We start from the raw sequence: 25,786 nt of genomic DNA on the forward strand, positions 1-25,786 counted from the left end.
TAGCTTATTATCAATCAGGATTCTCAGGTCTATCTCTGCAGAGCTGCTCTTAGTGATAGCTTGGCTTTCCCTAAGGTTTCTCAAAACACAGCCTCCTAGTCTGGATCCATAGGGACCTGCTGTGGGATGTCAAGGCAGCTTTTTACTTATCCTCTTCTGAGTTAGCATAGACTGTTGTAAATAAGATCTTGACCTGAAAACAAGGAGTGATCAGTTAAAATATTTTTTTATTTTAAAGAGTGATTAGGAATTTCAGAAACATTTGGGTGAATTAAGGTCTCATGTTTGCTGGCCTGCTTTACCCGACCACGTTGCTAACTATTATGGAAAGGACAGCTGTGTTCTTCTCCTTGGCCCACTGCTGTTTTCCTGCCAGCTCCCATGCATTAACAGAACCATGATGCAGCCACTAATGAGAAGAAGAGATTGAAAACACATCCCAATGCTGCTTACAAGACTCACTTACCAGTGATGTTATTCTATTGCAATTGCAGAGTCTCTGGATCCAACGCAAGGGAGTTGGAAGAAACACGAGGGAGTGTGAGTCTTAAACAGCCCATGAAAGGCCACTGGTTCTGTTGAACACTGGTCAGATATCTGCAATTTATGCACTTAGGAAAATCCTAGTCTGGAGACAGCTTTCACCAAAATTATCTCAGGTAGGAAGGAGCTTCCCAGATGAGTTTTGTTAGTTGAGCTAGGAGCTGCACTCCACTGGGACAGTCAAAGGCAGCCACTCTGCAGTACAAGAGGAGCACTGAAAGGTATAGGATCTTCCACAGAAATTAAGTTCTCTGCTTAGACATCACTCCTGTTTGCAACCCTAGGTCAATAGGATAGATAGTGAGGTACATCTACCTGACAATGTATCATAGGTCACAGACAGTGTGAGGGGACTGGAACATCTTTCATACAAAGAAAGGCTGCAGGAGCTGGGGCTGTTTAGTCTAGAGAAGAGGAGACTGAGGGGGGATCTTGTTAATATTTACAAATACCTAAAGGATGGGTGTCAGGAGCTTGGGGCATCACTTTTTCCAATGGTATCTAACAATAGGGCAAGGGGTAATGGGATGAAGCTGGAACACAAGTTCCATTTAAACATAAGAAAAAACTATTTCACTGTTCAGGTGAGGGAGCCCTGTCACAGGCTGCCCAGGGAGGGTATGGAGTCTCCTTCCTTGGAGATCTTCAAGACCCTCCTGGACATGTTCCTATGTGACCTGATCTAGGTGAACCTGCTTCTGCAGGGAGGTTGGACTAGATGATCTCTAAAAGTCACCTCCAACCTCTACAATTTTATGATTCTATGAAATATCGAGCTAATCTGTACAAATTATTAATACTACATGTGGATTTGCCCCATCCAATTGTCTTAGCAATCATTGGGATTAAATTATAGAGGAAGTCATTGTAACATCCCTGGTGTGTGGATGGCATCCTGACAACTTCATCAAGACGCAGAAAAAATTGAGGAAAGGAAAAGAAGCCCCTAGCATAAGAGGGGAGGGCTCAGGTGGTGGTGACATGATAGATTTCCCTGGAGGGAGAAGCAGATCAGGGTATTTCCTTCCTGCTGGTGCCTGTGGTGCAGTTCGCAGTGCCTGCTGATGCTTCTCTCCAGCCAGGCTGGAGACCCAGTCACTGAAATGATCCAAATTACAAGAAAACATCCGGACCTCCCAACCTCCCATGCCACAGCCATGGCTGTCCAGCAGTAGAGTGCTACTGGAGTGATAAAAAAACATCTGAGAGACACTAACATCTAGTGTCACCATGTCTCTACTGCAAGAGGGATCCCAGACCCCCGAGGGCATTCCTGCTGAGTTTGATGAGCTTGCTTACAAAGATACTCTTCATTGCAAGCACCGGCACAATCTAGCACCAATTTGCATTTAGGTGCTCAATAGAGAGATCCACACAGTAAAATGTAGACTATGAAACCTCTTAAACTTATCTTTCACCTGCAGGGCACTGATGCTTCTGTCCCTTGTTGCTGAGGCTTCTCTGTTTCAGCAGTCTGTCAGAGCCATGTGTTCCCACAGGCACAGGGCTGGTGACAGCAGCAGCCACTCTATGGGCTAGGAAAAAACCACGAGGTTTGAGCCTCCAGTTCCCACCCTTAATATTTATTTTAATGTTTTGTTCTGATGCAAGACATTATTGCTTAAATGCTCTACCACTGCCCTAGGGGGGTGTTTTAAAGTGTTTTGATGTCTTTATGTTGTTTTCTTTTTTATGCTGTGTGTCAAACAGAGCAGATGGGAGCCTGATGCAGAGATGAGGAAGATGGAAAGGTCCCAGCGTCACCAGGACACAACCCTCCCTGCAGCGGATGGTGGCTCAGAAGGTGAGATTTGTCTGGTGAGAAGAAGTAGGAGGATTCCTCATTTTCAGTAAGGAATCTCAAACAAGGTTGTATTGACTAGGGCTTCATGCATACAGCTAAAATGTCAGTGGTCCATCACCAGGTAAATTCAATGAGAAAAGGGATCTAGCATCAGCCCCTGGGTTTTCTTGGTACATAATTTTCCAGACCCATTTCCCTTCTCTCAGCCCCAATAATAATGGTAACCCTCTTCAGACCCTCAAAGAAGGCACACAACAACTACAAGCTCCTCAAGTTCCTGTGGCATCCCCTGCTCAGCACCACACCAAACGTAGCTCTGAGCTTTTTCCTTTTCTCTCTCAACTCTAGCCATTGACTTACCCAAAAAATCCCTACTGTCCAGATACTCAGTATTTCTCAGAGATAGATTCTGCTATCAGCTCTCAATTTCCTTGGGCATCTTCTTTCAGTCCCCTGACACATGGTCAGTGAGCTTGGTGGCTTTCACTTTTCCTTTACATTGTCCCTCACCCTAGTTTGAGCCCTAAAAAGAACATCCCAGCCCTCTCACAGAGTAAGCATTCCTCAGCAGAGAGTGCTTTTTCCAGTTTTCATTCTTCTCTTATGTCCTCCTGCCAATGCCTGTAGCTCTGAGCTTTCACTTCTCCTGTCCCTTAGAGAACAGCCCTGCTCTTGGTGCTTCTGGACATGCTGCAAACTCTGCTCCACTCAGAGCCATAGTCTTCTCAGGGGAGAGTTCATAAAATCACACAATGGTTGATGTGGGAACATGTCTGCAAGTCAGTCTGGTCCAACCCACCTAGACCTGGTTGCTCAGGACCATGTTCAAAGGGAACCTCCTGTGTTTCAGTTTGTACCCATTGCCTCTGGGGCTGTTACTGGGCACCTCTGAAAAGGGTCTGACTTTACATCCTCCTTCAGATATTCATACAAATTGCTGAGATCCCCCTAATCCTTCTTTTCTCCAGACTGAGCAGTCCCAGCTCTCACAGCCTCTCCTCAAAAATGAGAGGTTCCAGTCCCTTCTGTGGTCCTTTGGTTGACTCTTCCCAGTCATTTCATGTTTCTTTTGTACTGAGAAGCTCAGAACTGGACACAACACTCCAGATATGTCCTCACCAGGGCTGAGCAAAAGGGAAGGATCACCTCCCTTGACTGTTAGTTAAAGCTCCTGCCTTTCCTTGGCAGACCCTTCCCATCCGTGTTCCAGCTGTAGCTCTGAGGAAATGGAATTTATTCAACCTTAAGAAGAAAATACTTGTTTTTTGCATCTACCTGTTGGGAGAGTGTAGAGAAGATGGAGCCAGGCTCTTCTCAGAGGTGCACAGGGACAGGATAAGAGGCCACAGGACACAAGTTGGGACTTGGAAAATTCCAAATAGATCTTAAGGGAAAAAAACTTCACAGCAAAATTGTTCAAGCACTGGAATGGGTGGCCAAAGACAATGCAGGACCTCCATTGCCAGAGGTTTTAAAAACTCAACTTGCTGAAGCCCTGAGTAGCCTGACCTAACTTTAAAGCTACCAGTGCTGTGAGCATGGGGGTAGGGTCAGATGCCAACTGCCTGGGTTACTGCAACTTTTGTAAATTCAGAGCCTAATCAGATTACCTAGATGAAAACAAAGCGTTGTGTTTTCAGCAACAGATTTAGCCTTTGCAAATCCTGCTCTATTTTAAGCAACGATTTCACTGGACCACTTGCTGTCCCATGAAAACATGGCTTTCCAGAACTCTGTTACAGTAGGAAATGATTGTAACTGACCCAAAATCTGACACTTCAACGTTTTCTTAATACAGTTTTGCAGACTTAGGTGTCCAAATTTATGCTTTGCCTGTCTTGTGCAGTTTAAAGGAAATGAGGAAGATTACTCAAATCCAATAAAAATTACTGTCTTGGTAGTGGCAAGGGGAAGGAATTTCCACATCTGGAGGTGAAAGCTGGGGAAGTCCCAAATAACCCAGTTGCTTCTGCCTTTTTTCCTGAATGATGCAAGAGCCCTTCTTGGCTTCATCTCCTCTCACCCATAAGCAACCTAAAACCCCCTCAGCGTTGTCCATTTCAACTGGATACATTGCACAGATGCTTCCTTATGCTGTTTTGCTGCCTGCAGGTGACCTGACTTCCTCACTGAGATTTTCCACACAGGTGACTTCAAAGGACTGTCCTCATTTTACCCCCTTCCTTTCTTCTCCTTCCCGCTGCCTAAATACCTATTGGCATGAAGAGGAGACATTTAAAAATATATGTACTTGCTGTGGGAGCAGGGAGGAGCATCTGCCCTTGGCTCAGTGCAGTGTTAGATTAGGGCAGACTGTCTCTGGGTTCAGTATATCATGGTATGTTCTAACAGCTCACTCAGTTATTTCCCCAGAGGGGGAAACCTTTGCTTTCCCTCTGAATTCATCCATCACCAGGCAGAGCACACTCATCAAAAATGTGGAATCTGACTTCGCTGCAGGATCATTACAAGGATTTAAAAGATAGCATTCTACCACCTTATATATCTTGTCAGACAAAACTGGCAGGTTGGCTGGGGAAGTGACTACCCTTCCAGGCTGAAGCACTGGCTTGAGAGGTGTCATCTACAGGCACAGATCAGCTCAAACCAGTCCTCTCAAGTTGGCAAACACAGAAATTCAGAGTTAACGTAGTGTTTGCAGCATCTGCCTGACTCTCTGTGTCCTGTGTATGTGTCTCACAGCAGAGAGGTGAGCAATTGCCAGCATTGTGTATTGTGTATGCAACATCTCATCCAGGAGTGGCCAAGGCTGACTCCATCCATCAGCAGATGATGGTCTTATTCCCTGCTCTGTGTGCCTGGAGCCACTCACACACCCATTTTCCTGTGTTTGTCTAGTCATTGTCTTGAACCCACTTGAACCCTGCTAGCATCCATGGCAATGAGATCCATGGATGAACCTTATTCCATGTGGAAAGCTGTTTTTTTCTCTGGTTTTTGTTTGTTGGGGGTTCTTTGGGAACCCACAGTCTGGTCTTTTCCTTGAGTCTATGTAAATTCTCTGGTGGCAAAAAACACCATTTCTCCCATTTTTGGTCGTGACGTAATCACCTCAGATTATTGTTGGCTTCAGCATTTCCCAGCTAGTTGGTAACGAAACTCCAGGTTTTTAAAAGGTAATCCTTTGCTGAGTATTAGATGTACTGTCATTGCTATTCTCCATCCTGCCAGAGCCCAAAGCATATGTGGCCCTGCTCACAGACTTCCTCAAGAAAACAGTACACGGGCCAGCACTACAGTCTGTCCTGGAGTTTCTCTTCACCCATCATGTGGAGTTTCTCTTCACCTATGGTGTGCCAATGAGTAGAGCCCCAGACAAAGAGAGAGGCAGATGTTCCAGGCAGCTAATTTACTCATTTCTTTTCCTACTCGATGAATGCAGGCAAACATGATTAGTATGGATTTTATATACTGACTATAGGGACTGTGATAAACGCAACATTTCCTTTATGATTAATAAACATTAAAAAACATGTGTCCAGAACTGATCAAGGTGCTGAGAGAGAGATGCTAAGTTAAGGCAAGGAAAATTCTTGAATTCTCTCATTTTGTCTTTGCAAAATCAAAAAAAATTGTTTACTGGAACACAAATTATAAAAAAAGCAGGAGTATCCTCTTTTCAGTAATAACCCCCCAGGGAGTTAACATCATCAAAGAAACTGGAAGTAAAACCAAGCTCCACAATACTTATGATGTGCTGCTTATGTATCAATACACAGCTGAGTGTAGTTCAGGAGTGTCTGTTTTCTGCCAGTACTTTGTTCTGCTGTCAATGCTTACTTAAGGTACTAGGCCAAAGCTACAAAATCAGATTGCAGGCTTAGTCAAGTGCTGTTGAAGCTAATTCATCAAAGTAAAAAAATGGTTATGATGGATTAGTGGCTACTGAGGCTTCAGTCACTTTTCCTTTATTTCTTTTTATTGCCTTCAAGATGAAGACCAATTGCTATCTGTCATTAGGCCAAAGAAAATCTTGTTTTCTGTGACATCAAGCAAACGCTCTCACTACCCCAGCAAATAAATGCCTTCAAGATGAGAAAGGAATAGAAAAGAGAAAGAAAAAGAAGAAAAGCAATCTATGGGAAAGGTTTTGCAGGATAAGTAAAACCATTAAGACAAAATTATGATGTGAAGGATGACAAGGAAGGCGGCTCCCAAGGCAGCGTCTCAGACCCAGGTTCAACAACAGTGCCATTGCTATTGTTTGTATGGAACTGAACACCATTTTCACAATGACTACCTTTAGCCATTTGTGGTTTCTCTCTTTGAGAACAGTAGAGGGTCATAGTACTGTGCTATTTATCATGAATTTCCCTTCCAACAGCATCAAGAAAACTCGTACATAGGCATGCAAAGCCAAACTACTCATCTAAACTGTTCTCTCTTCAGCTTTCAGAGTGTAGGCAGGAACCAGACAATAGAGGGGAACATGCTTTTCCCCTCCATGTTTTTAAATGTAAGAAGGAATGGTCTTGAAAAGGCTTTTGTTACAGGGCACATGTAGGGGAGAGAGAAGGAGACTGAAATTTTGTAGGAAGCAAGGGAGGAATATGCAAAGATTTTAGGAGCACACTGTCCAAAACACGTTTAGAGCTGCCGTTCCATCACTTTGTAAATTATCAATATTAGGCATGATGCTTCTCTGGAAGCAATCGTCATCAGGGAGCCCTGTAGTGCAGATAACAAGCACGTTAGGACTGCAGCACTCTATGCATTTACCTACAAGTGCCTAGTATTGTGTGATGCCACAGAAACAAACTGTGCTTGGTACTCATAAAGTGCTGAGGACTGGTAAAAGTATAATTACCAATTTTCCAACATGACTGCTGTACTGTAGTACATGTGGCAGAGTTGACATCTTAGTGGAGGAAAATGAGTAAAGTACCTTTTTGTTTCATCAGCACACTCTTCTAACTCCTACCAGTGTTTGAAATACCGATGTTCCCAGCAGAAGTGATGGCCTGGAAACTTTTCCTTCTGCCTCATTTTTCCCTTAATCATCTGTGGACAATGAATTGTCCCCTATTAGTATCCCAGCCCTTGTTAAAATATGCTCTTTTATTCTTTTTCTCTTTTACCTGAGTTATTAAAAGAAATTGTTCCAGCTTACTGCAGTGGACTTGTCATAAACATTTAAGAGGTACCACAGTGTCATATTTTCTAGGCAGTATAATAGCATTCCATTTATTGTTTCCCAAGGACTAAACTTGGAAATGAATGGCTTTATGAAGAGGCTAGTCTTGTATTAAAGTTGATTGATTCCATTCATCCTCCAACAGGCTCCTCAGCAAAACAATTTCCCCTTAATTAAGCAATATGATGTAAATTACATGGTAATTGATTTAATAAAAATATATGATGCAAACTAACATAGGGGGAAAACATCTTAAGGAACAGCAGAATGATTCTCTGAACGAGCAGGTAATGGGAAGACTATTGGAAATGAGGTTAGAAAAACAATAAAAACAAAGCTTTTATAGATTTTTTTTTCATCATTTCTGTTTCCCTAACAGTTAGATGGATGAATCCCCTGCTACCTCCCTCATTTTCTAGTGTTAAAGATGTTTGAGAGGCTGTCCCCGTTTTCTCACTTCTATCCAACTGTTAATCTACTTTAAAAAATAATAATGCAATCAGTTCTGAAGTTAATGCTTTCCAGGGCAACGTGCTTTTCTGACTTATTTTTCTAGTCTAGGTCCTCTTTTGAGTTTCACATGAGAGATGTTTTCCACTTCTTGACCAAAACCCTGTGCTGATGCTGCTTTGCACTGTTGTACAAGTGTTATTGCTTACATGTATATCGTAGAAACCCTATGGGACAATGTTAAGGCAAATCCTCTGCCCCCCGCTCCTCAATTCAAGCACCGTTTATTTAATCTGTGCAGATGGTAGAGATAACAAAACACATGGTAATTTTGGAGGCATCCTTGTGAAAATGTAGCTCTTTGTAGCATATCTTTTATGTTTTTCACAGTCTCCTCTGGAGCCATGTAAAGGCAGCTTCCTATCTGTCACTCTCCATCATCCATCCCTTCGTGGTGTGAGTGAACCCTAGAAGCTAATGTTGCAGAAAGCAGAGCTCTTCCGTGTTGATTTCTGCCCAGGGATGTTCACAGGAGGAAAAGCTGTTTGGCAGCATGAGCTGGACAAAGGGAATAGAGTCACAGCAAACTGATGAACTCCTGGAAAGGGATAGAGATGTACTGAATGGTTGCAAGAATATGAGCAAAGACTGAAAGGGCGGGGGAAGGTGCCCAGAGAGTGCTGTGAAAGGCCTGAGTGGAGCAAACCTTGAGGAAACTCCAGTGACTCAGACCTCAGAGAGATGTGTGATTTTCACATAGGTGCTTGACTCTTCTTGAAAACATTGCTAACTGAGCAAGTGCCTACCCTTATGGTTTCAAGGCCTAAACGTATGTCTGAGATAGCAATTGAATTAACAACAGGCAATCTGATTTTAGTGTGATTAGTTTCAGCTCTCATGTCTGCCAAATTAACCCAACAACCCCATAAGCACAATTGTTTTGGAGAGAGATAGTGTTTTTTCCCAACTTTCCTTCAAGATGCAGATCTCCAACTGTTATTTTGTGGGTGTCACCTCTTCTGATCTCAGACAGAACCAGAAAAAAAATAAGCACAAATACAAAATATATTCTTTTGATTTTAAGATTAAATTACATTTCTTTAGGAGTCTTTTAGAAACACAAATACATTTTAACTCAGGCTGTGGCCAGAGCTTCAGATTCGGATCTTATTTTAGTTTAATTTTCTTTACTGAAGCAAACCATCAGTCTTTCCTGGCAGGCAATCCACCCCAACTAGAATATTTTCCATAGTGAGCTCCAGATAGGCAACATCTTAATGTATGATTTTAAAGAAAGAAGAAATATCCTGAGTCCTGATGCCTTCAATCAAAACAGTAAACAGTGATTTCCAAACAGCCTTTTCCTCAACGGAGTGTAAACCAAGGGAGAAGCAATCATTACTTTCTGAAATCAGCAATGTCAATCCTTGACACAGAGGAGGTTGGTGAAGAAAGGTTAGCTTTGGTGTCATCGTGCCATTAGGTCTGAAAGGCTCTGAGAGATCACTCGTACGACCTGCCATTCACACCCCCCCAAGGATTTCTTTTTCAAATGAAAGGTTACAAAAAATCTCATTCCCTATTCCAGCGCCGCACATACAACATGTTCCCCTTCCCCCCCATCAATCAGAAGAAGCTAATGGGAATTGGGTCCTTAATGGAAGGCAAGGGCAATTCTGTGCAGGTGAGAAGGCATAAAATATTTGCCAGCCAACCTGTTTTGACTGGTGGTCCATGAAATATTAATATGTGACCTTCATAATTTTCACTTTCTATTAAAAACCTCAAGATACTGGAACCAAGGCATTTCAAAACACTTCCACATCCTGGTAACTGATGTTTAAAAGAGAAATTAAAAAAATATATCTGTGCCCTTTTCATTTGTGACCAGAAAGCTTCCTCCAGACTGGCTCTGGGTTTAGATGCCAATGTCATTTTTAAAGGATCTTGTGTGCAATTGAATGTGAGAGACATGTAAGTTTTCTGCACATCCAAGCAACGTTTGTCTATGGAAATGAAGAGATTAAAGGTTGTTGCTTCAGCTACACCCATTTCTGTATTGTTGCAATGACCTCTCCAGCATTCAAGAAAGCTGTCTAAAGTCTGAAGGGATGGAGCTACCTATTACACAAAGGTTGGCTGAATGTAAAGCTTAGTAAATGCTCTGTCTTTTTATGAATATGTTTATAAATATGGTTTTCTGTTGTAGGATTGCAAGATAGCTGGTTTAAGCAGGAATGAACTAAGGTTTTACTCTTTTCCTTTTCAACCAACGCTCATAATCTGCATGCACAAAGCTACCTTAGTGTTCAAAGACAGCTTCTCAACTCCACAGATGGCTGAACTGGTTTACAACCAGAATAAACCTTAACTTATCCGTTCTTTGCCATGCAGATGAACACAGCTGTCTAGGAGCAATAGGAAAAATGGCCTGGGAGCTGGAAGCACAAAATGTAAAATGTCAGAAGGGTTTCACCTGTATTCAGGTCCTATCACATCTTCCCTCATGAGCTTTAGTAAGTAACCTTATTTCTTGGTCTTAACAGATCCTATACAACAGATCCTTAACTCATTTTTGTCTGTTGGATTGTTTATCACATCATGGCTTTGTGTCTGTAGTATGAGGTGAAATGCTGAAGTAGCTACAGTTAATATGAGATTCTGATCCATGGCTGGAATTTCACCCCAAGGCATCTTTATGATCTTGCTCATGTGTAAATGTTCCTAATGAGATACTGCTCATATGAAGAAAATGGTACAAATGCCAGATATTAGTAGTTCTGGGTCAATGCAGTGTTACAAATGAAGTGGTGTTAAAGAGTTGATATTTCATGCATGCTAAGCATGCAGAAGACTTGGGGCAGAAATTACAGTAAAAATGAATTCTTTTTTCTGTCAGTGCACAGAATTGTTTTGAGTTGTTTTAACTTGAAAACAGTTAGAAATAGAAGGCCATTATCACTTACTTTTCCTTCTTTTTTTTTTTGGAAAGGGGGATAGTAATATTATTTCCCTCTTTTCTAGTAGATCAAGTTATGCTGCCATTAAATAGACTGTCCTATGTTTTTGCATCACCCTGCAACAAAACTAGCCTTGGACCAGAAAACAAAATCAGGAACTCTGTGAAGGAAGGAAGTGTTGTGGTAAGAAAATCTGACTGAGCAGGAAGGAAGGCCTCTGGAGCTTCTTTTCCCTAAGCAGTTCAAATTCCTGTCTCTACTGTCTCTGTGAGGCACAATGGAGAGAAGAGTTGCTTGCGTTTGCACCCCTGGAGTGGCCAGGACACTCCTTGACCAGTCTTCTCTGATCTCCTGTGCAAACCCTGTGACTCTGAGAAGCAGAGATCCCTATTATATTTATGTGGGGCAGGGGTTTAATCCAAAGTGCTTTGAGTTCCAGGGAGGGTTGTGTCACAGTCTCCTCGATTGATGCCTGCATGATGGACATGTGATCTGTCCCCTGGGACAAGGCAGGAGGCTGCAAGGCTTGCTAGGACACTGCTGGGGCTTGTCCTGGAAGAGCTGAATATGATAACATCTGTGTCCACAGTGTCTGTCGGCACTGTTCCCCCATCACTTGTGCTCACATTTCCTCTGGGAGGGAGATGATTGATTTACTCCAGAAGGAATGAACTGCCACGCTGATACTGCAGAAGGCCACAGAAACAAACTGAGGAGAGAGAAAAGATAATCCCACCTCAAATCTTTACCTTAATTGTACCCTGGGTGGCAATCCCCACAGTAAAAGAGGGCATTGGTCTGTAATCTTACTGTGACTGTGGGTCACACAACACAAAAAGAGCTCTTAAAACAATATAAATTGTCTCACATGGTTGCTACCCCAAGTGATTGGTCCCTGCAGAAGGAGAGAGCAAGGCCTAATGGCCCCTGCCCCGTCATGCTAATACCAGAGTGATCCTTCTCTTCAGCTCATCTTGCCCCATGTTGGAACAGGCTTGTCCACTGATGCTTTATACCTCGTGCTTTTTCCTCCTCTGAAAGGGCACGGATCACTGCAGAAACCAACTACTTTCTACACGATAGCATTGGAGGATGTGGCAATATGGGGCACTTGAGGCTTACAGTTGTAGACCCTATCTCCACCCCTAAGTCTGCTGTCAGAGGACCAGTCCCTGCAGTAAAAGAACAGGAGGAAGAACCCTTGCTAAGCCTTGTCTTCTTGGTAGCAGTATAAATGCTGTAGTATTTGGCAATATGAGAGTTTCCAAACCCTTCAAACCCTGATCACAGTTATAAGTCAGGGAACCAATCTCTGTTGTAAAAGAGCTTGAAGAAAATTTGCTCTTCTCAACACAAATCCTCTCACTATGTCTGTAGGTCTTGCATATTGCAAAAAGTTATGCTTCTGGCATTTTATATTCTCCAAGCTATAACTATAATCTCAACACAAACCCTAATGTTATTCACAAATAAGAGGTGACTGCCCTTCCTAAAGGAGCACACAATTTTAACTCTGCCAACACCAGCAGTCCTTACATTGCTGGAAGCCCTGCAATGATATATGCCTTGTTACAGTGAACTATGGAAGCCAACCCCACCTCATCCTCAGTGCCTGCTGATAACCATGGGACATTGCCTTGCTCACAGCATTACCAGACCTTTCCCTAGCATTTCATACCCTCTGGAATAGACTCACCTCCAGAAAGTGTCACTGTCCTCACCTTAATTCTGCTTGCAACTTTATCATTTACTCTGGCAAGAGCAGCACATAAAATTTAAAAGGAATTGATCCCTGATGCCATCTTTCTGCCTAATTCTGGGGGTTCTGTAGAATTCATATGGAAATTTATCATTAAAATATATCTTTACCATAAACCTAAATCCTGCCACCAGCCCTCTTTATACACCAGGAGCTAATAACCACAGTTAAAGAAAATATGACACCTACACATATCATTTTTACTCCTGAAGCTGTGGATCCTGATGTACAGAAAAGTGAAATAGCCTCTTCAAGCTGTTGCTGGTATATTGTCTTCGTGGATGGCATTAGGCAGAGATCCTGGGGCAGATAGCTATGGAGGGATTAATTCCTGACCTCTCAAGCCTAGCAAGCTCTGGACTGACCATAGCTTCCCTGCACAACAGCTGAAACATTAAAAACACACATACTTGCACATGTCTATACTCATTCACACATATAGCATTTTCTCTGTTCAAAAGACATATATTAATGATGTGACTTTTATTCCAGCCTTCAGAGAAGGGCTTTTTGTAGCAGGAAGGATATGCCATTCCCTCTCCCTAAGAATAAATGTTTAAAGAGCAAAGTCTTCTGAGATAGAGTTGAAGGAGTGTCTCCTTTGGAGGCAGACACATTTCTTGCTTTCTGAGCACCCTCTCTTTGCAGACCCTGGGAGATTCTGTCCTTTTGAGGTGCCTGAGAGGATGCTCAGTCCCAAAGGGAGCTAACATGCATACAGGATGTGCAATCAGTGGAACAAGGCAAAATGAGAAGTGACCCGATTTGCCAGTGCAGAGACATTAGGCAGCTACTACCTTAATTATCTGCTGGGTGTCTCAGGTAGGTGATGTGACAATTTCCCAGTGACAGTAATTATTTTTGCGGGCTGCGATTTACTTTTTGGTGGGTTTATCAAGGCTTCCCAGGTAAAATATGCACAAGCACATCTTGCTCATCCTCCATAACCAGGCTTCTGCTACCGACGGGTTAGCAGGTATCCTGGTGTAGTTGGTAGCGCTAGAAATATTTTTCACAGAATCTCAGAATCACAGAATTTTAAGGGTTGGAAGGGACCTCAAAAGATCATCTAGTCCAACCCCCCTGCCAGAGCAGAACAGGAACACAGGAACTTGTCCAGGTGGGGTTTGATTGTCTCTAGAGAAGGAGACTCCACAACCCATCTGGGCAGCCCATTCCAGTGCTCCCTCACCTGAACAGGGGAGAAGTTTTTCCTTATGTTTCTTTAGAACGTCTTATGTTCCAGCTTGTCCTGTTGCCCCTTGTCCTATCGTTGGCCATCATTGGGAAGAGCCTGGCTCCATCATCCTAACACCTGCCCTTTACGTATTTATAAACACTAACGAGATGACCCCTCAGTCTCCTCCAAGCTATAGAGTCCCAGCTCCCTCAGCCTTTCATCATACAGGAGATGCTTCACTCCATCATCTTGGTGGCCCTGCACTGAACTCTCTCCAGCAGCTCCCTGTCCTTCTTGAACTGAGGGGCTCAGAACTGGACACAATATTCCAGGTGTGGTCTCACAAGGACAGAGTAGAGGGTAAGGAGAACCCCCCTCCACCTACTGCCCACAGCCCTTCTAATACACCCCAGGATGCCATTGGCCTTCTTGGCCATGAGGGCACATTGCTGGGTCATGCTCATCTTGCTGTACAGCAAGATCCCAGGTCCCTTTCTCCTACACTGCTCTCTAAGAATTCATTCCCCAACCTGTGCTGGTACATGGGGTTATTCTTTCCCAGATGCAAGACTCTACACTTGCCCTTGTTGAATCTCATTAGATTTCTCTCTGCCCAACTCTCCAGCCTGTCCAGCTCTTGTTGAATGGCAGCACAGCCTTCTGGTGTGTCAGCCAATCCTGTAGCAAGTAGATGGTGGAGATTTTACTTGCAAGGATCCTTTAGATTTGTTCTTGATACTGTTTTCTTGATCTGATTTAATCCATATTTTGTTGGAATAGAGTACAAAACAAACATAGGACTAAGCCATAGCCTTTAAAAAAAGAAACAGACAAGCTTATGATTGCTGTATTTTTTTTTTACTTTGTCTCATTCCTGAAGCTGCCTTCAGCAATTTCTGTAAGAAAATACTATTATTAGTTTTAGTAGTGTTACAGTAGCATTCAGCTAATGGTTTTTAGGAAATTATTACAGAGATATCTATTTGTCTATGTGCATGTATATGAAAGAGAAATATGCCATTTATATAAAACATCCTGTCCATAGATGTATCCAGTTAGTATTGGAAGATTGTTTATAGACTCAGTTGTACTCAGTTGGTGCCAAAATTGATTTCTTGGCTGAATTATTTTGTAATAGGATAAACCCACTAATTCTGCATCTAAATAAAATTGAATTTTAACAAATGGAATGACTTTTATTTTACCTTGGATGATAATTTATTGACATAAATAGAACTCCTTAATTAAATTTGGCATAACCAGGCCTGATGAGGACACATTAAACCCTTTGCCATGTGATTTTAGTGCTTTTTTTAACATTTTAGACCATCCTGATACTCCTAGATTAAATTGTGTTTATTACAGCTGTACAGCCACTCAATAATTTTGACTATGAAGTTCTTAAGAATCCTACATGGATTTAGCACAGATCTTCTATGAAGATGAACTATTAATTTATAATTTCTCATTAAATACATCAGAGATTGAAAACCATTGTTGCTATTCTGGAAATAGATATCCTAATTCAGGAGTATCTAGCCTGCAATTTGTAAAAATGGAAGAAAAGTGAGGAGAATAGACTTACTTTTATCATTATCTCACAGAGTTCAGATCTCAATAAAGCCAGAAAAGTTTAGTAAAAAAAAGCAACACTAACCAGCTGTGACATCACCAGTACTCTCAGGAAAGCTGAAGGCTCAGACATCACCTATGCCTCTACAGAGCTGATTTCACCTAAAGAAGAAACCAAGGAGATGGTCCTCTGCAGCAGGCAGAGCAGTGATAAACCTTGTAACACAGGGCCCTGGATCCATCCAGGATACTAGAGTTGGTCCCTGTGATCATCTGCTTTGTGGAGTGTGATGGAAGCTTGAACCAGAAAGCTTAAAGTGCATTAGCTGATTGACACATCAAAGAATAAAGTCAACGTGACTGATGGTCTGCTCTGCAGGACGACCCTCAAGAGGTCTCTACCAGCACCTCAGATTCCCAGCAGTGAGTGTTTTTAACCCCCTTGCCCTCTTGAAGTGTTGTCCCTGTCGCCAGACAAGCAGATGAAGAGCTGAAGCCCTTCTAATGAAAAATTAGCAGATGTCTTCTTGCTCACTAATAGGCTTGCAAGATCAGAGAGGGGAAAAAACAGCCTTAAAATGGAATCACTCTTTTCATTCTTGGGACAAGAAGATGGAGTTTAAATATTGAATTTGTTACTGTGCTTCACTCAAAATGACGACCTTATGTTCTTGTATTGTACAAGTACATGTTGGTACTACATTCAGGATATTTACATTCAGAATAAACATGCAGAGAAAAATTGCAGCTAAAACCATCCATGAAACAAAGATACATGTAATAGCAGAGTACACATATCAGACTTCAGTTAAGGTTTTCCTCCTTCCTAATTTTGCAAACATATTGCTAAATGGTTTCCAAACAGTGATATATCTGGTTTTCTCCTTGTGAAAACAAAACAAAGCAAAACAAAACAGAACAAATCAGTGGTTTTGCTGTAGTTTGGCTCTGAGAATGGCCTCTTTTGGCTCAAAGGAATATTCCCCAAGCAAGCTAAAAACCTTCGCTGGGTTAAATAGGACAGCAGGATTTTGGGCTGTACTGAAATGACAAAGAATAATTCACATGTATATACCTTTGGGTGCTTGGGGTTCACTGGTTACTGCCATTTTCTGCTGGTGGCATCCTCTCTTGCATTCTCCCAGTTTACAACTTCATTTTAAAGTCTGTCAGACTATTACTTTCTGTGCTGTTCACCAGTTTTTCTCTAATAATATAGCAGGCAGAAACCATCAAGCAGCTCAAAACAATCTCCTTAGGTTTTCAGAATAAAGCTGTTACCTGAGGAAAAGCACATCTTCCCTCCTTTAGCCATCTGCTACCTGCTCTGCAAGGGTGAAAACTGTCAGTGCATAATAGGCTGAAGGAGAAGTGGCCTTCTTTATGAAGGAGGAGTTTGTATTTGTATGACTTTAACCTTCCCTTAGTTTCTACTATATTTTGAAATGGGCTACGTACCTGCATTTAGCAACAGGGACAAGGGAGAAAGAGGCAGGGGTGAGGAATGAAACCATAAACAAGCCAGCCTAAGACAGCCCCTTGTTGTGAGCTTTCCTACTTTGACACATGGTCATATTTTTTTCAGTACAGCACACTGAAGCTGATTGTTTTGTCTGCTCTTGCTCCTGGTTCTTGGCTCCTGTCCTGGATTCTAGAGTATTGGGTAGAGTCCACCCCCTGCCCAGCTCACAGGCGCAGCACAGGGCAGCTCACCAGCATTGTCTGCCCTCTGAAAAGCCACTCCTCAATTAAAGTACTTAATATAAGGTGAGGAGCGTGGGGCAAACCAAACACATTCTTTCCCAAACAGATACAGTAGAAATTTCTGAAATTATCTCAGCTATAATACCAAGAACACAATATTTTTAACTGTCTGTTGGCACTCAGTGGGTGAATAGTAGATGTTGTGTGCTTGTTGGCTTTTTCTTACAAAAAATCTGTTTGCTCACCTGGTTATATCTGTCACCTGTTAGCTCTGAATCTTACTGATATCATTCAGGTACAGCTAGATTGCACACCATGTCCTGTGTGAGACACTGCATTACAAGAAGAGGAAAGACTGACTGAAGGAGGCCCAGGAGCCTGCAATGAGATGTGTCTTCTGAAGACAGATTGAAAGAACTGGAATTGAGGGAGATATTTAATAATTACTTTCAAGAATGTAAAGGCTACTGTGAGAGGAAGGAAATAACAGTCACAAAACTGCTGAGACTGGTAGGAAGCTCTGGAGATCAATCTGATCCAAGCATCTGTTATCAAGTTTGGTCAGCTAAAGCAGTTTGTTCAGGGCTATGTCCTGTTGTGTTTTGAATATCTCCAAGGATGGAGTCACCACAACCTGTCTGGAAAACCTGTGCCTGTGTTCAATCACTCTTAGAATGTTTTTGTTCTTATATTTAAATGTGATTTCCTGCATTTCAGTTTGTTCCCATTTCTTCTTGTCCTGTCTCTGGGCATAACTGAGAAGAATTTGGCTCTGTCTTCTTTACTCCTTCCCATCAGGTATTTATACAGATGGAGAAGATTCCTCTAAGCTTTCTCTGCTCCAGGTTGAACAGACCCACCTCTCTCAGCCTGTACTCATCTGTCAGATGCTTCCATCCTTTAATCTTCTTTGTGGGCCAACACTAGACCTGCTCCAAGGTGTCCACATTTCTTTTTACTGGGAAGCCCAGACCTGGACAGAGCATTCCAGAGAAGTCTCACCAGGGCTGAGCAGAGGTGAAGGATCACCTCCCTTGGTCTGCTGCCAATGCTTTTCCTCATGCAGACCACAAAGCTTTTGGCTTTCTTTTCTGCAAAATCACATTGCTGGCTCAAGTTCCATTTAGTGTCCACCAGGACCCCAAGTCCTTTCTGCAAAGCTGCTTTCCATCCTGTCAGCCCTCAGCCTCTCTTGAGGCACGGCGTTATTACTTCCCAGGGGCAGGATTTTGCTCTTCCTATTAGTTCAACTGCATGAGGGTCCTGTCAGCCCATTTCTCCAAGCTGTCAAGGACCCTCTGGATGGCAACACAACCCTCTGTTGTATCAAGTGATTTTTGCAATTTTGTGTCATCTGCAGGCTTGCTGAGGGTACATTCTGTCCCAGGGCTGATGTGATTAATGAGATGTTAAAGAGCTCAGGTGCTTACATTGGCCCCTGCTGCTCACCACTGTTGACTGGCCTCCAGTTGTACCTCATGCTGCTGATTGCAATCCTTTGAGCCTGGCAATCCAGACAAGTTTCAGTTTATCTCACTGTCCACTTCTCTATCCTATACTTTATCATTTCTTCAGCACATAATCAATTCATCAGCTCTATAGTGGATAGGACAAGAAGTCATAGCCATAAATTGCAGCAAGGATTAATATTAACCAAAAGAAAAAAGCTTTCCAGTGTTGATGACAGTTGAAGCACTGGGACAGGTTTTGTGAGGAGATAGTAGCTGTAACAGATGACCCATTGAGGTCATTTGCAGACTTTTTTTCTTTATCTTTAATAAAATGTTCAGAAATGTCAACTGTGTATATTTATCCCTCAGAATGAGCTAAAATGGAGCTTGATTAGCTGAATGCTTCCAGTGAGTGCTCAGCAAATGGGCAAGGGCTTGAAAAAGTGGGAAGATAGTTCCAGTTTAGTACAAAGGTGCACTCTGAAGTGGGATCTACCTCAGCCCATCCTGACATCACTTGAGAGTCTGGAGCTCAAGCTGAGACACCTTGTTCTACAAGATAAATTCTTTTTTTCTGTTCAAACATGAGATATTTCCATATGCTTTAAACATCTTCATTAAGTATTAGTTCATTTCAGTGTATCAGCCATGGTTGTTTATTTGCTAGATGAAGTATAGTCACATGAATATAGGAAAAAGGAAAACATAATGGCTTATCCTCCTGCAGAGAGGGATAGAGGCTGGGGCTTGGGATCAAAATCTCTTTCTTTTTCCCTTGCTTGCAGGCAGGAGTGCCTGTGTCTCTTGCCAAGATGGAGAAGTGGATGTCAGCAGCAAGAGGAGCTGGAAGGTGCAGGTTACACTGCAGTCAAGGGCTGTACTGCTGGTGCCTATAAATAGAAAACCTGTCTCTCTAGGAGCACCACTGCAGCTGATAACGTGGATATAAACAAACCTTGAGCACAGAGGTGCAGCTGAATGTGATAAAGGCAAACACATCTTTACTCCAGTGGCAGTCCAGCTGGCTTCAGTCTAAACCTTCATGTATTTACTTCCTTTCCACACTTGCAAGACAATAATCCCTGCTTCAAACTTACTTAGTTTACCAGACTGTGACTATGGTGTGATTTCTGCACCAGCCTATGGAAGCTGGCTCCCCATAGCTGGTATCTCTGCAACCTTTGCAACAGCTTCCCTTGAGCTGCATGTTTCACACAACTCCCTTGTCCTCACCCTTTTATTCTTTTAAGCCTTTGTCCAGGTCTGGGAATAAAGCAAAGAAAGTGTAGAACTGCCTTCTCTCTCTGGTTCTTGTCTGAGGTAAATGGGCATCTGTGCAGTCTCTGATCAGATGTGTAAAGAGGCAGGAAGAGACACTGCCCAATTAAAAACCCCAGACAAACACAGTATCCAGTTTGTTATGCAATTTCTTCTTAGAAAGGGAAACCCAGAATTAGATGTGCTAATTTGAAGGCACACCAGTGGGGTGGTAGTGCAGGAGCAGATAGCACAGGCTGAGGTTTTCTCCTTAGCTTCAGCCCAGAGTTTTGGTGCAAGCTAGGACTTGCTGTGTGTAAGAGGAAAGGATGGCAGAATCCATTAAGGGAGTTTGAATCAGAAGTGATTCATAGCTTGTGAGGTACTCAGCTACTTCATGTGAGTGCCATAAAATGACTTGAAAAAAAACAAAAGTGAAATATGAGTCTGGATGAAAGGGAAAGGATAGTGTAGTGATCTACCAAATCTTAAGGCCAGATGAGAACATTGTGTCAATTCAGACAGACTTCTCACATAGCACAAACCTTGGGACTTAGCTGAACTAATTCTTAATTCAGAGCAAGAACTGTGATTGAACTAGAGCATGTGTTTCAAGAGAAACTGCCCAACTTGATCTTAGAGTGAGACTGTAATGGGACAATCCACCTCTGCCCTTGGTAAGTCGTTCCTTCTCTATTAAATATATGTTACTTGTTCTTATTTGTCTTGGTTTGGCTCCTGACAGGCTGACTTATTTCATGTTGGTATGCTGGCTAGAGGGGTACGCTGTTATCCTAACTCTGTTTCCTTGGCATGAGACTCTGAGCATAGATTTTTCATTTATTAAGCTAACTAACTCCCTTGAGCCCTGAAGCCGTGGGTGAACCAGAAGACCTGTAAGCACTCTCTAGCTCTTGATTCTGAGTGAGTGCTTGTGACCTGATTTCACATGGAAGTGCACAAAACCTGCCCTCTGCCACTGCTCTGCACCAGAAAAACCCAAGTGAAATGCCTAGGGAGAAAGTCTCTTTGTCTGACTACCCAAGGGAGATGGGAAGGGAATGAGCACCCTACAATGTGCCATGGGATGTATTCCCAAGATGAGCTAGGTGGATGCACAGAATATCCCACCCTAATGAATGCTCAGCAACCAGTGAACATTTTTTCAGACTCATTGCTGAACCCTCTCTAGGATTTCAGCTTTGGCCTGTGGGCCCCATCTCCAGATGCACTGTCCCAAGGCTAATTGTGCTGGTGCTAAGCACAGTGGCAATGTAACTTCCTCAAGTAAAATGACAAGCAAATGTTCTGCCCTTTTTCTCTCCAGATTTGATTTTTATTTCATTTGAATGGTTCTGTGCCTAATTGCTTGCCTATAGTAAAAACTTAATGTGTTGATTTTCCAAGGGCTACAAAGCAGCACTTGGAGAACAATCAGTCAGATGTTTTGTCACATCCCAGGCAGCTCTAGCAGTACTTGCCTGAAATGAAATGTAACATCTCTACACTGCAGGCAATATTTTTGCTGATAGTACTTCTGCATATCTTGCTAAATAAAAATAGATCCCTCATTTATTTGGTTTAGACATCAGTTAAAAGCAAAACCAAAACCCCACTTGCATTAAGGTGACACAGTACCAAACTGGAAGCTGAAGTTGTCCTCCACATTTGGCTGCGGTCACATCAGGTCCCAGACTTGATCCTGAGCCATCTGCTAATTGCTGCGGTTTTGCAATCATATATCCCAAAGCTAATTTAGTTTGGAAGAAGCTGTTGGAACACGGATTCATCCTTGGAAATCACATAGCTTCTCTGTTAATGATTGCTGCAGATTGCTAATCTCCTCCAGCCTACTTTGCCACAGGATAAACTCAGATAGTGTCCTGTCTTTTAAAGACTTCTTGCACCCTGGGGTGTTGAGTAGCTTTGGAGGATGCTGCAAGCTAAGGGAAGCCCTGAGGCCATCTGTCAATACCAGACTCAAGGGCTGTAGAGACACTGAACCTGCTGGCATGATGGGCAAGCCACCAGAGCACCTGGGAACACCATTTCAGAGCATGCCAGCATTTTGACTGCCAGCATGTGGGAATTGCATTGTCAGGCAGTTATGGGGCACATGGTGTGTGGGATGCAAGGTGGGTCATGCTCTGGGATGCTCTGAAAGTTTCTCCATTCTGCAGCTGCCAAAGCCCAAACTGCAGCACTGCTCTGCACTCTGAACCACTGCCAGGCACACTAAGAAGGGATAGGGACTAGGTACAGAACTTGTTCAGATCAAAGCAGGATATTCAGACTACTGGAAGTCTATGTGGGTGCCTTTGAATGCAGCAACAGCAGCAGCACAAAGCTTTCCTGGTGCTGCTGTAGCAGCCTCCTTGGGGGCCTTTGTCCTAGACACAGGTCTATCGTGGGTATTAGAAACATCAGACTAAACAAAACATGATAGAAAGATGGGCACTGTTGTGTCATCATCTTCTGCTGTTCTAACCAGTGTTATTATGATCTCAGTTACTCTGATGCCCCATTTGACTCAGTCTTTTAAGGTACTTGTCCTCACAACACCCCGGTGAGGTAAGAGAAGTGCTGCAAATGGGCACAGACACCATGTCTGTGTTAATAATAGCAACAAACACTCCTAGAGCTGTCTGGTACCCCTGAGGCCAGAAGCACTGTACGAGCTGTGATGACTAACAGGGTCAGTTCTGAATAGGACCACAAGTTAGTAGGCATAGGCTGTGTCCATGTCTTATGTCCATGAGGCAGGCCACATGCCTCTTGCACATCCCCCTGTCCCCTCTCCCCTACCCCATTTATGAGGCACCACAACACGCTCATGCTCTGAAACTGGGCTCTGCAATCCTCATCCCAGGTTAGCAGTTTCTGGTTAAATGGATGTTGCATCTGCTTTTGCAGCCCATAAGATATGATATCTTTGATACTTTTGCAGTTTTCCGAGTCCCAGGGGGAAGGGGATAGCTATGTCCTTCAGGTTGAAGCTATCTGAGGCATGGCTGGGCACATCAGATCAATCCCATCCCAGTAGAGAAGAGATGTCGACTCTGGAGATTATCAGTCTCTGACTCCTTCTCATCAGGGACAAGCAGTGTGACGTCAGCAGGTAGGCTGAAGTGGGCTAGGGGGTTAGAGGCTGTCAGACAAACTCTTTCCTCACTACTGCTCTGTGGGGTACCTTCACAAAATTGGTCCTCTTCTCACTTGGCCATGGTCACCTCAGATTCATACCTTCTACAAGGCTCTGGATTTTCTTCCTCTTCCCTCAGAACCACTTAACTGGTCTCGGGATGAAGTTCCGGTGAAGTCAGGCTGTCTTTTCTGCCCCAGGTCACTGTGCTCTTGCTGTTTGCAGCCTGTGCTGTACAGACAGGGGTTATAGTGCCTACTGCCAGCAAGCCAAAGATGCTTTCAGACGAGTACAAGTTGCTCTGTGTAAGGCTGCTGTCTGACTACACTGAAGAGCACTGGGCTGCTCTACTCTTTACTGACTACCCATGTTGGTAGGTTATTACCTGAAGGATGAAGTATATCTCCTTTGGATGGCCTTAAACATCATGTACTACTAGAAGCCCAATGTTCCAGGTGCAATTGTCTCATCATTTGGGTGAAAAAAAAATGGCATAAAGCAGCTCCTAATAGTGAAGGATTTTTAACAGGATAATGCTGAATTCAGAGCGATTTGAGGACTAATGTGAGAGCAAGAGGGTTACACTGAGAAATTCTGCTGAGGACAGTGCAGTAGGGCATACTAAAATAGTACACTCTATATCTTAAGATTTAGAAATATGGTCTATAAATCTTAAGATTGTGTGATATATTCTTATATCACCTGGTCCATGCCACAGTCAGAGAGTGGTTAGGAATTGCTTGATTAAGTGCTACCTGGCACAAGCCAAGAGTGTGATGGATGGAATTCAGCAATAGAGGCAAATATGCTCTGGATCCTAGGTACATACCCTCTTCTCATTTAGGTTTCCAGGACAGAGGAAGCCTGAAAAGCAGTCTGATACTCCTTCAGATACTGCTCACCCTTCCACCGGTGTCAGATTCATCCAACACTCTAGGTAAGCATAAATATTTTCATAGCCCTTGCCCCAGCCATGTGGCCCACCATCACTCAAGAAGTGTATGACAGAGGAAGAAACTTAGCCTGCATCAGTCTGTCTGCTGTACTCAGACTGCTCATGTGGGTGAGGCAAAGCATCAGAATCAGGCAAGGTGAGACCTGTGCTCATTGTGCAGCCTCCTCAGGGCAGGGGTCTGTCTCCTTCATTTGTCTGCAAAGCACATAGCTGTGGCCTAGTGTAAATAATGCATAACATGCACAGTCATATTTTCTACACGTTCCTGCCTGCACAGATGGCTTCAATGGGAAAATGTCATTGCTGATCATTAAAAGACAACAAACTCTGCAATTACCAAAATAAATAAGTGCTATATAGTTGGCTCTTACAGTGAGTATGATCCTACATAGTGGGGTGGGTTGTTGGGTGTTTTTTTTCCCATATATGCACCTTCAGCAAATTGATTTGATAGAATCCAGTTCCAGACATCACCTTATTTCAAGTTCAGTTACCTAGGAAACTGCAGCGTACTGCTGGGACGAGCTGCCTGCTCCTGCTCCTGTTGGAGCTATTACACATATCAGCTCTTCCTTCAGGAAGCACAGAATGCTGCTGATGTCGACTCCTAGCCTTTTTATGCAGATAGAGGCTGTGCATGCGTGCGGAGAGAGGCACGCAATTACAAATGCCTGTGGGAGGGAGACATACATACTACCCACACCCATGTCTGTGAGTTAAAAATTGCTCATTTAACTATGAGGCTACAGGCAGATGTGGTAGCTATCTATAGTGTATGAAGGTATAGATGTAGGTGGTAGCTGTGTGTGTATACACGTGTGTACACATAGCTCTACGCAGAGTGGCTGCTATGTGCTGGTGAGGCCACACTTTGAATACTGTGTGAAGTTCTGGGCCACTCACTACAAGGACACTGAGGTTCTGGAACGAGTCCAGACAGGCACCAAAGGTGGTGAAAGGTCTGAAGAACAAGTCTGATGAGGAGAGGCTCAGGGAACTGGGGGGTGTCTGGAGAAGAGGAGACATCATCACTCTCTACAGCTACCTGAAAGGAATCTGTAGTGAGGTGGAAGTCGGTCTCTTCTCCCAAGTAGTGAGTGATAGGACAAGAGGAAACAGCCTGAAGTTGCACCAGGGGAGGTTTACATTGGAGATTTCAAAGAACTTTTTCACTGAGAGCGTTGTTAGACACAGGAACAGGCTGCCCAGGGAGGTGATGGAGTCATCATCCCTAGAGATATTTAAAAGCCATGTAGCTGAGGTGCTGAGCCCCATGGTTTAATAGTGGGCTTGGCAGTGTGAGGTTAGTGGTTGGACTCGATGATCTTAAAGGTCTTTTCCAACTGAAATGATTCTATGATTCTATGTGTGTGCTTATATATGAAGGTGTTGCTTCTCATGAAATAACTAAATTTGTCAGGGCTTCCACAAAATGGCAGTTTTATTTGAGGATCTGAGGTAACATAGTCTGTTTTTTTCCAGAGGACTCATTTGTGGAATGTGAGTTCATCTACTTTGGGACAACGAGGCCCTTGCACTCTCTGCTCTGCATTTTCTGAAAAATTAGGTCCTCAAACAGCTCTAGCACATCACAGTGGTACTTGCAAAACATTTGGACATTAAGAAGCCCAAGCACCACAGTTACTTTGCGAAATGCCTAATTTCACCAGATTATCCTGATGTGTCCACAACAGCAGAGTGTCTCTTGTGTGAGATATTCAGCTGCACAGTGGCCTAGGGACATGGGAGGGTCAGGTGCTGAGCTGAAGGTGGAAGTGCATTAGTGAACAGCTGAATAGGAGAACCCCAGTTCATTTCTTACACCAGGGCCCAGGAGCTACATCTCACTCTGGG

Source organism: Colius striatus, chromosome 4 (genome assembly GCF_028858725.1).
Source record: "Colius striatus isolate bColStr4 chromosome 4, bColStr4.1.hap1, whole genome shotgun sequence".
Classification (NCBI taxonomy): domain Eukaryota; kingdom Metazoa; phylum Chordata; class Aves; order Coliiformes; family Coliidae; genus Colius; species Colius striatus.